Source organism: Phyllobates terribilis, unplaced genomic scaffold (genome assembly GCF_046119375.1).
Source record: "Phyllobates terribilis strain yellow unplaced genomic scaffold, ASM4611937v1 Scaffold_79__1_contigs__length_6888602, whole genome shotgun sequence".
Classification (NCBI taxonomy): domain Eukaryota; kingdom Metazoa; phylum Chordata; class Amphibia; order Anura; family Dendrobatidae; genus Phyllobates; species Phyllobates terribilis.
Window position 1 is genome coordinate 2096202 of NW_027362839.1, and position 12914 is coordinate 2109115.

At 47.4% G+C, this 12914-nt stretch overlaps 4 non-coding genes and 2 pseudogenes across 4 annotated transcripts; all 6 read left to right on the top strand.

Moving 5' to 3' along the window:
* Positions 1-2449: 2449 nt before the first annotated feature.
* On the top strand, positions 2450-2644 carry LOC141197136 (U2 spliceosomal RNA). The gene has a single exon (XR_012269480.1). It is a non-coding gene; the product is annotated as a U2 spliceosomal RNA (small nuclear RNA).
* Positions 2645-3759: 1115 nt separating this feature from the next.
* On the top strand, positions 3760-3950 carry LOC141197170 (U2 spliceosomal RNA). The gene has a single exon (XR_012269510.1). It is a non-coding gene; the product is annotated as a U2 spliceosomal RNA (small nuclear RNA).
* A 1115-nt stretch (positions 3951-5065) lies between these two features.
* Positions 5066-5157, top strand: LOC141197201 (U2 spliceosomal RNA; annotated as a pseudogene).
* A 789-nt stretch (positions 5158-5946) lies between these two features.
* On the top strand, positions 5947-6130 carry LOC141197157 (U2 spliceosomal RNA). Its single transcript, XR_012269498.1, has one exon. It is a non-coding gene; the product is annotated as a U2 spliceosomal RNA (small nuclear RNA).
* Positions 6131-7245: 1115 nt separating this feature from the next.
* LOC141197209 (U2 spliceosomal RNA) lies at positions 7246-7337 on the top strand (annotated as a pseudogene).
* Positions 7338-8133: 796 nt separating this feature from the next.
* Positions 8134-8318, top strand: LOC141197171 (U2 spliceosomal RNA). Its single transcript, XR_012269511.1, has one exon. It is a non-coding gene; the product is annotated as a U2 spliceosomal RNA (small nuclear RNA).
* The last annotated feature ends 4596 nt before the right edge of the window (positions 8319-12914 follow it).

Below are 12914 nucleotides of genomic sequence, written 5' to 3' on the forward strand. Positions count from 1 at the left end.
GGGTCGTCAGCGACTTCTACAGCGAACTCTACTCCCACAAGACTACTGACCCTGACGCTGCTGATAAGTTCCTGTCAGGTATCACTAACCATCTTGATCCTGCAGGCACGGCAGCCTTGGACAAACCTCTGATGGTGGGCGAATTGCTCTCTGCCGCTAAATCCTTTAGGACCGGCAGGACCCCGGGCAGTGATGGTCTTCCAGCGGAGCTCTATGTAGCGCTGGGAGACCTCATCTGTCCGGACCTGTTGGACCTGTACGAGGAGATGGTGGTGGAGGGTAGAATGCCTCCATCTTTGAGGGAAGGAATGGTCACGATCCTGTACAAGCGGAAGGGAGAGAGGTGCGACCTGAGGAATTGGCGTCCCATTACTCTGCTCAACGTGGACTACAAGATCCTGGCCAAGACGATGGCGACACGACTTAAGACGATCATCGGACGGATCATCCACCCGGACCAGACCTGCGGCATCCCTGGACGTCGCATCGCAGACAGCCTCGCTCTCGTGCGGGACACGGTCGAGTACATCAAGGTCCGCCGCGCACACGCGGCCCTGGTCTCCTTGGATCAGGAGAAGGCCTTCGACCGGGTTTCCCACGAGTTCATGGGCTGAGCTCTGCACCGGTTAGGTTTGGGTAACATGTTTTGTTCGTATGTCCGTCTGATGTATTTTGATATCCACAGCTCGGTGTTGGTGAACGGCTGGAAGACTGACCCCTTCCCTGTCCTCTCTGGGGTCAGACAAGGCTGCCCTCTATCACCTCTTCTTTTTGTTTGTGTTATAGAACTCTTCGCAGAGGCTATCCGGCAGAATGGAGAGATCAGAGGGATCACCGCACCGGGTCCGGGACGACACGAGGTCAAGTGCTCGCTCTACATGGACGACGTCACCGTCTTCTGCGCTGATCGTGGTTCAGTCGACACCCTCGTCCAGACGTGTGAGAGGTTCGGCCGGGCTTCAGGGGCCAAAGTCAACTGCAGGAAGTCGGAAGCCATGCTCTTCGGGGATTGGCAGCAGGCCTCCTCCGCCCCCTTCCCCTTCAACATTCAACCGGATTTCCTCAAGGTGCTGGGAGTCTGGTTCGGGAAGGAAGGAGCGGCCCTCAAGTCCTGGCAAGAACGCTTGGCCAAGGTGAAGCAACGGATCGGACTCTGGAGCCTCAGACACCTCACTTGTGAGGGTAAGGCACTCGTCCTGCGTAATGAGGTCCTGCCCGTCTTGCAGTACACGGCGCAGGCCTGGCCCCCACACGTCACTGTGTGCAGGGCCATTACCAGGACAGTGTTTCACTTTGTCTGGGGATCCAAGATGGACAGAGTCAGGCGGGCCGTCATGTACAAGGAGCCTCGCAAGGGTGGGAAGGGCGTTCCAGATATCCCCACCCTCCTGCGATCCTCTTTTGTGTGTGATTGTGTCCGCCGGACTTTGCAAGTCAAGAATGGCTCCGCGGGCAGGTCCATGTCTCGCTTCTTCCTGCTTCCTCTTTGGAGGCGACTCGGCTGGGACAAGTGGGACAGCTCCTTCCCCTACAACTGGACGACGCCATGGTTCTACGGAGACGTCGTTCGATTTGTGGGGGAGCATCAACTGGAGGGACTCAAGCCCGACTTGTGGAAGCCCAAAACTATCCACAAGCTAATCAGAGCCAAGGATGACGTGGAGAACATCACAGGACTTCACCAGGACACGCTGGAGACTGTGTGGACAAATGTGTCGTCTGACAGGCTGACCAACGGGCACAAGGACTTGTCGTGGATGGCGATTCAGGGCGGACTGCCCGTCCGGTCATTCATGCATGCCCGGAACCTGTGCAAGACCCGGTACTGCCCAAGGTGCCCCTTCGTGGAGGAAACATCTTTGCACACTTTTTGGGACTGCGGATTTGCACAGCGCCTATTGACTGCACTTGAGGACGACCTGAGGAACTCTGTCCCCAGGGCGAGCCTATCGCACCATTCTGTGCTTTACGGACTCTTCCCTGGGGTTCATACCGTCGGAGCCATCCAGGAGGCTTGGCGCCTTATGAACTGCTTCAAGGATGCCGTTTGGGTCGCCAGGAACCGGCTCATCTTGAGGAGGGAGAGGATGTCCATCCAGGACTGCCGCAGGCTGATCCACAGCCTGCTCAGAGACTATTCCATCATGGACGGTCCGGAGGACGAGGATGAGGACTAAACCCCTCCTCCCCCTCTCCCCTTATGTGTCTTGTCTTTCAATAAAGCTTCGGGCCTGTGATTTTCCCCTCCCCATCCCCTTTTTCCCAATCCCCATCCCTTATCACGGTTCGTCGTACTGTATTGATTGACATGCTTTTTCTTTCAGATTGAGTGTTTTGTGTAGCATAGGGGTGTGATGTGTCTAGTTAGTGCGTCGTATCCTCATGCTATGTAAATATGATGTAGAATTCTGTGAGTACTGGGCTGCGGCACTGTACACTGTCTGTTAACTTATTTTTTGTGCTAATAAAAGATATATTCAATCAAAAAAAATCTGTTCTTATCAGTTTAATATCTGATACGTCCCCTATCTGGGGACCATATATTAAATGGATTTTTAGAACAGGGAGATGGAAAAAGAGCTTGCTCTGTCCACTCCACGCATTGACCTGGTATTGCAGTATCTCCAGGACCGGTGCACCCCTTCTTTAATGCAGTTTCTAAAATCAGAAAGAATTGAATTCAATGTTTTTTGTTCATTTTGCTTGTTTGTCGGATTTTGGGATGGACTCTTTGGCTTTGCTTTTCTTCTCCTCATTGGATTTTTCATGTTCAAAGTTGCAGAAGCCAGATTACAAGCTCATTTTGGTTCAACTTCAGCAACTGTGCATTGCATTGCCATGTAATGTGATGCAATGCTATCTTTCTAGCTCTCCCTTTTTACTTCCTTTTGGATAAACAGACATATTAGGCAAGCATTTTGGAGCTTTCACCTAAATAACTACAGGTGGTGAGATAAGCTGCACAATATAATTGACCTTTCAGTATATTGTTGCACACACACCATCTATTTAGCAAATGCCCTTGTTATCAACAGCAGCCTTTTAAACTCACCTGAGCTAACAGGTATGTGCGCTGGTTACTCTGCTGCGCTTAAAATTTCTTTTTTGGTTTGCTACAATGCCTTTTCTGAAACATTGTCTCCTTCTGCTGGAACACTGACTTCTTTCATTTAATGCCTGCAGACTATAAAAGAGAACCCAACCCAAAAAGTTTGGTTGATTAGTCTGTGGCATTCTGTTAAACTGTTGCTTATGGCGGTCTCTGTGAGCTTCTCAGCGACATTCAGCCAGCCAGGTATCCTGCCTGCAGTAGATGGAATGTGGCAATGGAACGCTGGCTGCGCGTGTCATAATAGGCTCTGAGCCTTTATATACCTGTGCACAGCAGCAGCCACCTTCAGTCTGCTGCTGGACAGCCAGCAGCAGCAGCAGTAGGAGAGGTATGTAATCAGGAGCCCTCCTGCTAAGGGTAGACAGCTGCTCGTTCCACCCCACCCCCCGCCTTAATTGGTTCTCCTCCCTTCCAACGGTGTTGAGGCAGGTGGGAACAGCAGGGGGTGAAGGTGCTGTGTTTAAAGAGGTGGAGTTATGCAGATCTAAAACGCGTGGATTGCAGCAGCAGCAAGCCGAAAAGTGCAGGCATGTAAGGGATCTAGAGGTTGACAACATGTCTTCTTAACGGGAGTCCAGGAGCTCATCTCCACAAATGGACTTTTCAGGATCCTTGGGTGGCTCCGTAGTTTGAAACCAATTCTGGTTATCGCTTCTCGGCCTTTTGGCTAAGATCAAGTGTAGTATCTGTTCTTATCAGTTTAATATCTGATACGTCCCCTATCTGGGGACCATATATTAAATGGATTTTTAGAACAGGGAGATGGAAAAAGAGCTTGCTCTGTCCACTCCACGCATTGACCTGGTATTGCAGTATCTCCAGGACCGGTGCACCCCTTCTTTAATGCAGTTTCTAAAATCAGAAAGAATTGAATTCAATGTTTTTTGTTCATTTTGCTTGTTTGTCGGATTTTGGGATGGACTCTTTGGCTTTGCTTTTCTTCTCCTCATTGGATTTTTCATGTTCAAAGTTGCAGAAGCCAGATTACAAGCTCATTTTGGTTCAACTTCAGCAACTGTGCATTGCATTGCCATGTAATGTGATGCAATGCTATCTTTCTAGCTCTCCCTTTTTACTTCCTTTTGGATAAACAGACATATTAGGCAAGCATTTTGGAGCTTTCACCTAAATAACTACAGGTGGTGAGATAAGCTGCACAATATAATTGACCTTTCAGTATATTGTTGCACACACACCATCTATTTAGCAAATGCCCTTGTTATCAACAGCAGCCTTTTAAACTCACCTGAGCTAACAGGTATGTGCGCTGGTTACTCTGCTGCGCTTAAAATTTCTTTTTTGGTTTGCTACAATGCCTTTTCTGAAACGTTGTCTCCTTCTGCTGGAACACTGACTTCTTTCATTTAATGCCTGCAGACTATAAAAGAGAACCCAACCCAAAAAGTTTGGTTGATTAGTCTGTGGCATTCTGTTAAACTGTTGCTTATGGCGGTCTCTGTGAGCTTCTCAGCGACATTCAGCCAGCCAGGTATCCTGCCTGCAGTAGATGGAATGTGGCAATGGAACGCTGGCTGCGCGTGTCATAATAGGCTCTGAGCCTTTATATACCTGTGCACAGCAGCAGCCACCTTCAGTCTGCTGCTGGACAGCCAGCAGCAGCAGCAGCAGGAGAGGTATGTAATCAGGAGCCCTCCTGCTAAGGGTAGACAGCTGCTCGTTCCACCCCACCCCCCGCCTTAATTGGTTCTCCTCCCTTCCAACGGTGTTGAGGCGGGTGGGAACAGCAGGGGGTGAAGGTGCTGTGTTTAAAGAGGTGGAGTTATGCAGATCTAAAACGCGTGGATTGCAGCAGCAGCAAGCCGAAAAGTGCAGGCATGTAAGGGATCTAGAGGTTGACAACATGTCTTCTTAACGGGAGTCCAGGAGCTCATCTCCACAAATGGACTTTTCAGGATCCTTGGGTGGCTCCGTAGTTTGAAACCAATTCTGGTTATCGCTTCTCGGCCTTTTGGCTAAGATCAAGTGTAGTATCTTTCGAAAAGGCGGTTTTGGATGTTGGCCGCCCTAGTAGATTGATACATTATGCACACTGGGGTTTAGGCGCTTGTTAGTACGCCAGGTGGCTAATATAGTCATCTGGTGGAAAGCATGGCCCCCCAGGATCGACGCCATTGGGCCGGGGAAGATCGAAAGCCCGAAGTGTGAAGTGCCCCAGGAGTGGTGACCCTGGGGTGCCTTAACTCACTGGGATTGGGAACCCCACTTGAGTTTATGGCACATTTGCACAAGCACTTTAAATTTTCTTTCTTCACACACACCCTTATTCCGGGCCTTCTGGCCTTAGGATGGGGAATTTTTCAATTCCCGGTCGAAGGTCCGGGCAGTATTATACTGTGAAACCTTCACTATTTATTTAATTTCTTTGTCACTGTGTGTCCACTTATTCACGTGTGTCACGTCCTACTAGGATTTTGTCGGGATGCGGTTCCCTTACGGGTTCCTCTCTTGGCAGGTCTAGGGGGGGAGTGTGTGGCCATCAGGTTCCGCTCCCCCCTGAACCCCCCTGGCTCTCCTCTTTCGGGAGGAGAGCGTTGTTGGCTCCCCTCTTCCGGGAGGGGAGCACAGTCTTTGGCTCCCAGTGCCTTGCTCGGGTGAGAACTCGGGCAGGTGCTGGGGGTAAGATTGGGTCGCCTCTGGCTCCGGCTGGAGGTGGCTATTTGTCCCTGTTCCTCGCTGTGGCCTTCTGGCTCGGAGGGACGGGGAATGGTTTGGGGGACCCTTCTCCTTTTGGAGAGGGTTTCAAGAAGACCAGCATCCTAGTGCACTTTTTTTGTGGCACTTGTCACTTTTTTAAGCGCACTCGGGTTTTGTACACGAATTCGGGCTTTCGAAAAAAAAAAAAAATCTGTTCTTATCAGTTTAATATCTGATACGTCCCCTATCTGGGGACCATATATTAAATGGATTTTTAGAACAGGGAGATGGAAAAAGAGCTTGCTCTGTCCACTCCACGCATTGACCTGGTATTGCAGTATCTCCAGGACCGGTGCACCCCTTCTTTAATGCAGTTTCTAAAATCAGAAAGAATTGAATTCAATGTTTTTTGTTCATTTTGCTTGTTTGTCGGATTTTGGGATGGACTCTTTGGCTTTGCTTTTCTTCTCCTCATTGGATTTTTCATGTTCAAAGTTGCAGAAGCCAGATTACAAGCTCATTTTGGTTCAACTTCAGCAACTGTGCATTGCATTGCCATGTAATGTGATGCAATGCTATCTTTCTAGCTCTCCCTTTTTACTTCCTTTTGGATAAACAGACATATTAGGCAAGCATTTTGGAGCTTTCACCTAAATAACTACAGGTGGTGAGATAAGCTGCACAATATAATTGACCTTTCAGTATATTGTTGCACACACACCATCTATTTAGCAAATGCCCTTGTTATCAACAGCAGCCTTTTAAACTCACCTGAGCTAACAGGTATGTGCGCTGGTTACTCTGCTGCGCTTAAAATTTCTTTTTTGGTTTGCTACAATGCCTTTTCTGAAACGTTGTCTCCTTCTGCTGGAACACTGACTTCTTTCATTTAATGCCTGCAGACTATAAAAGAGAACCCAACCCAAAAAGTTTGGTTGATTAGTCTGTGGCATTCTGTTAAACTGTTGCTTATGGCGGTCTCTGTGAGCTTCTCAGCGACATTCAGCCAGCCAGGTATCCTGCCTGCAGTAGATGGAATGTGGCAATGGAACGCTGGCTGCGCGTGTCATAATAGGCTCTGAGCCTTTATATACCTGTGCACAGCAGCAGCCACCTTCAGTCTGCTGCTGGACAGCCAGCAGCAGCAGCAGCAGGAGAGGTATGTAATCAGGAGCCCTCCTGCTAAGGGTAGACAGCTGCTCGTTCCACCCCACCCCCCGCCTTAATTGGTTCTCCTCCCTTCCAACGGTGTTGAGGCGGGTGGGAACAGCAGGGGGTGAAGGTGCTGTGTTTAAAGAGGTGGAGTTATGCAGATCTAAAACGCGTGGATTGCAGCAGCAGCAAGCCGAAAAGTGCAGGCATGTAAGGGATCTAGAGGTTGACAACATGTCTTCTTAACGGGAGTCCAGGAGCTCATCTCCACAAATGGACTTTTCAGGATCCTTGGGTGGCTCCGTAGTTTGAAACCAATTCTGGTTATCGCTTCTCGGCCTTTTGGCTAAGATCAAGTGTAGTATCTTTCGAAAAGGCGGTTTTGGATGTTGGCCGCCCTAGTAGATTGATATATTATGCACACTGGGGTTTAGGCGCTTGTTAGTACGCCAGGTGGCTAATATAGTCATCTGGTGGAAAGCATGTTTCCCCAGGATCGACGCCATTGGGCCGGGGAAGATCGAAAGCCCGAAGTGTGAAGTGCCCCAGGAGTGGTGACCCTGGGGTGCCTCAACTCACTGGGATTGGGAACCCCACTTGAGTTTATGGCACATTTGCACTAGCACTTCAATATTTCTTTCTTCACACACACCCTTATTCCGGGCCTTCTGGCCTTAGGATGGGGAATTTTTCAATTCCCGGTCGAAGGTCCGGGCAGTATTATACTGTGAAACCTTCACTATTTATTTAATTTTTTTGTCACTGTGTGTCCACTTTTTCACGTGTGTCCACGTCCTTACTAGGATTTTGTCGGGATGCGGTTCCCTTACGGGTTCCTCTCTTGGCAGGTCTAGGGGGGGAGTGTGTGGCCATCAGGTTCCGCTCCCCCCTGAACCCCCCTGGCTCTCCTCTTTCTGGAGGAGAGCGTTGTTGGCTCCCCTCTTCCGGGAGGGGAGCACAGTCTTTGGCTCCCAGTGCCTTGCTCGGGTGAGAACTCGGGCAGGTGCTGGGGGTAAGATTGGGTAGCCTCTGGCTCCGGCTGGAGGTGGCTATTTGTCCCTGTTCCTCGCTGTGGCCTTCTGGCTCGGAGGGACGGGGAATGGTTTGGGGGACTCTTCTCCTTTTGGAGAGGGTTTCAAGAAGACCAGCATCCTAGTGCACTTTTTTTGTGGCACTTGTCACTTTTTTAAGCGCACTCGGGTTTTGTACACGAATTCGGGCTTTAAAAAAAAAAAAAAAAAAAAAATCTGTTCTTATCAGTTTAATATCTGATACGTCCCCTATCTGGGGACCATATATTAAATGGATTTTTAGAACAGGGAGATGGAAAAAGAGCTTGCTCTGTCCACTCCACGCATTGACCTGGTATTGCAGTATCTCCAGGACCGGTGCACCCCTTCTTTAATGCAGTTTCTAAAATCAGAAAGAATTGAATTCAATGTTTTTTGTTCATTTTGCTTGTTTGTCGGATTTTGGGATGGACTCTTTGGCTTTGCTTTTCTTCTCCTCATTGGATTTTTCATGTTCAAAGTTGCAGAAGCCAGATTACAAGCTCATTTTGGTTCAACTTCAGCAACTCTGCATTGCATTGCCATGTAATGTGATGCAATGCTATCTTTCTAGCTCTCCCTTTTTACTTCCTTTTGGATAAACAGACATATTAGGCAAGCATTTTGGAGCTTTCACCTAAATAACTACAGGTGGTGAGATAAGCTGCACAATATAATTGACCTTTCTGTATATTGTTGCACACACACCATCTATTTAGCAAATGCCCTTGTTATCAACAGCAGCCTTTTAAACTCACCTGAGCTAACAGGTATGTGCGCTGGTTACTCTGCTGCGCTTAAAATTTCTTTTTTGGTTTGCTACAATGCCTTTTCTGAAACGTTGTCTCCTTCTGCTGGAACACTGACTTCTTTCATTTAATGCCTGCAGACTATAAAAGAGAACCCAACCCAAAAAGTTTGGTTGATTAGTCTGTGGCATTCTGTTAAACTGTTGCTTATGGCGGTCTCTGTGAGCTTCTCAGCGACATTCAGCCAGCCAGGTATCCTGCCTGCAGTAGATGGAATGTGGCAATGGAACGCTGGCTGCGCGTGTCATAATAGGCTCTGAGCCTTTATATACCTGTGCACAGCAGCAGCCACCTTCAGTCTGCTGCTGGACAGCCAGCAGCAGCAGCAGCAGGAGAGGTATGTAATCAGGAGCCCTCCTGCTAAGGGTAGACAGCTGCTCGTTCCACCCCACCCCCCGCCTTAATTGGTTCTCCTCCCTTCCAACGGTGTTGAGGCGGGTGGGAACAGCAGGGGGTGAAGGTGCTGTGTTTAAAGAGGTGGAGTTATGCAGATCTAAAACGCGTGGATTGCAGCAGCAGCAAGCCGAAAAGTGCAGGCATGTAAGGGATCTAGAGGTTGACAACATGTCTTCTTAACGGGAGTCCAGGAGCTCATCTCCACAAATGGACTTTTCAGGATCCTTGGGTGGCTCCGTAGTTTGAAACCAATTCTGGTTATCGCTTCTCGGCCTTTTGGCTGCGATCGTATGACTGTACCTTGATTGGTGCGAGTCTCCTGGAGGAATCCGGACCCTTTTGTGGAGGATTTTCTGCTTTTTCCTGTGGTATTCCATACCGACAGAATCCAAGATGTCTTTTGTGAAGAACACCATCCGTTTGTCCGTGGATCCATCTGACCAGAACAAGAACAACGTGGTTTTCATTGTCCAAGACATCGTTGAAGGCAAAGCTGGAGCAAGACGTTCTGAGATCTTCAGTGTCAACGAATTTTCACGTCAAGGTAATTATGACGTTACCTTTATGGACCAGGATGTTTGCCTTAATGTCTTTGAATGGCTCCGTGGTCACTCTAGTGACCCCTGCTTGGAAGGAGTTAGATGGGAACCTTTGTTTGGTCTGCAAGAAAAGGAGGTGACTGTGACTGTCTATAACCCTTTTACAGACCCTGAGCTGCTGGAGTGCTTCCTCTCTCGCTACTGTGAATATGTGCGGAAGGGAGTGAAGCAAGTCAATTGTCTAGGAATCTTTAACTGTCAGTATAAATTCCGTGTGAAATTGAAAAGGGATCCTGACAGTGTGGGGGGCTTTAGACACCCTCCATCAAATTTTTCCGTTGCAGGCCATAGAGGTTTCCTCTTTTACCCAGGCCAGCCCATGTTTTGCCGTAGATGCTTTTCTTTCGGACATACCATGGTAACATGCCTTAAAGGGCAGTGTTGCCGAAATTGCAGAAAGGAGGGGCATATGGCCAACCAGTGTCCAGAGGCCAAGTCCTGTGATGTCTGTGGGAGTAGTGATCACATGTATAAGGACTGTCCTATGAGTGCACCTAGACGTTCTGATAAAGAACAGAAGGAGGAAGAGCTGGAGAGGAGGCAGATGGCAAGCGCACTGAAAGTGCTGGAAAGATTGGAGAGGGAGGAGAGAGAGGGAAGGAGGCGGGAAACTGGTAGAGCCTCTCCCTCTACGGCGCCAGAGGAGGTGTCCCTGAGACCATGTTCTTCTTCTGCTGAAGAAATGAGGAAGAAGCGGAGGGAAGAAAAGGAGTTCTGGAGGGAAGTGGCAAAGGTGGAGAAAAAGGCAGTGTCTGCGAGAATATCTAGGAAAGTGGTGGAAGCAGAGCTGCCTGAGATGATGACTTTTGGAGAGGCAATGGATGCAACAGGATGTGAAGTGCAAATCTCGGAACCCGACAGTCCTGAACACCCTTCGGGTCCTGAAAACATTGAAGATTTTTCTTCGGAGGATGATAGGGGTGCAAAGAAGAGTCGTAGGGAGGATGGTGGGGGCAGTGATGATGCAGATTTTAGTGAGCCTCGGAGGAAGATCAGAACTGCCAGAATGAGGAGTGTGGCTGGTGAAGCCAGCGGGTCGGAAACCAGCTGTTCTGTTCTGATGGCGGAGGAGGATAGTGGTGGTGCTGGATAGTGTCACCATATAATATTGTAAATGTTTTTTCTTTTTGTCCTCTTGTGAGCTTTGGTTTAGGCCAAAGGCTATTTCTTTGTGTAATTGGTGAAGGAGTAGAAGTATTATGGGATTTACCATAGTGTCCCAAAACGTAAGAGTGTTTAAAAGTAAAGTAAGAAGAGCTGCTATTTTTGAGTTTTTAGCTATGCAAAATGCATCTATTTTTTGTTTACAAGAATGTGGGGTAGTGGATGGTGTGAAAGGGGATGAATGGTCTTATGGAGCGTCTGTGTGGTCGGGGAGTGCATGTAATAAGAATGATGGTGTGGGTATTTTGGTTAAAGGAAGGGAGGTTGTTTTGAGTGATTATTTGGTTATTGAGGTGGGGAGATGTATCCTTGCTAATTTTGTATACAAGAATGTAAAGTTTTGTGTTATTAATGTTTATGCGCCAGTTGAAAAAAATGAGCGCAAAAATTTATTTGAAAAAATTAAGCTTTTTGTTCCAGGAAGAATACCTGTGGTAATTGTGGGTGATATGAACTGTGATGTGGGGAGAGTGAATGTGGATGTGTCTGGGAAAGCATTATTGGAGTTAGTGAATGATTTTGGGTTGTGTGATATGCAGCGCGTGTGTAACATGAATCCTTTGTTGAACACTTTCTTTTCTGAGAGTGGTAGGGTACAATCCAGATTGGATTATTGTTTTATTTCTAAAAATATAGTTTCTGTTAATTATAGGCAGGAAAACGTTCTTTTTTCAGATCATGTGTGTATGTTGTGTGAGTTGGATATAAAAGTTGATGGAGTGTTTGGGAGAGGATTGTGGAAGTTAAATGTTAAACTGTTAGAGAATGAAGATGTGAGAAAGGAGTATGAAAGGCGGTATGAAGAATGGTGTAAGCATAAAAATGAGTTTGGGAATGTTTGTGAGTGGTGGGACTGGGTGAAGAAACAAACAAAAATGTTCTTTAAAAATTTAGGATACAAGTATGCAGCAATTAAAAGAGAGAGTTTTGTTAAACTGAACGCGCGGTTGAGCGTTTTGTATAAGTTAAGGGAAGGAGGAGTTGAGGTGGAGGAGGATATTTTAGAGGTAAAAAAGGAGATTAGTGAGTTTTTGTTGGAGAGAGGGAGAAGCATAGTGTTTAGGGCAAAGATTGATAAGATGGAGCAGGATGAGAAATGTTCTCGGTTTTTCTTTAAAAAAGTTTTTGGAAAGAAACAGAGTATGAGCGTGGTGTATGGAGCAGATGGAAGTGAGGTGAGTGGAGAGGATATGTGTGAAGAGGTGGCTAAGTTTTATGAGGATCTGTATGCAGTGAAACAGAGGGATGAATGTTTGGAGAATGATGTTTTGAGTGTGTTAGAGAGTAAGTTGAGTGAAGCAGAAAGAGAGAGAGTGATGGGTGAGGTGACTGGTGATGAGGTATGGAAGGTTATGTGTAGTATGGCTTTGAATAAGACGCCGGGGGAGGATGGCCTCCCAGTAGAATTTTATCGTGTGATGTGGGGTGTGATTGGTAAGGACTTTGTGGATGTATGTAAGTATATGTGGGGAAACATGGAGGTGACTGAGAGTATGCGTGCAGGTATGGTTGTGTTAATTCCTAAGAAAGGGGATTTGAAAAGTCTGAGGAATTGGAGGCCAATAACGCTACTTAATTGTGATTATAAAATCTATGCAAAACTTATGGCTAATAGGATGCGTGATGTGATAGAGAGTGTGATTGGGGATGAGCAGTGTTGTGCGGTACCTGGGAGGCGGATTCATGAGTGTGTGTGTATGTTAAGAGATTGTCTATGGGATTGCATGGGTCGTAAGAAGAGTGTATTTTTGTTAAGTTTGGATTTTGAAAAGGCTTATGATAGGTTGTCGCATGGTTTTTTGTTCAGAGTGTTGTTAAAAATGGGTTTTCCGGCTGATTTTGTTGGGCGAGTGAGAAGTTTGTATGCGGGTGTTTATAGCTGTGTTTTAATGAATGGGTATGTGGGTAGGAAAGTGAATGTGTTTTCGGGTGTGCGACAGGGGTGTCCTTTGTCCCCTGTAGCATTTATTTGTGCAAT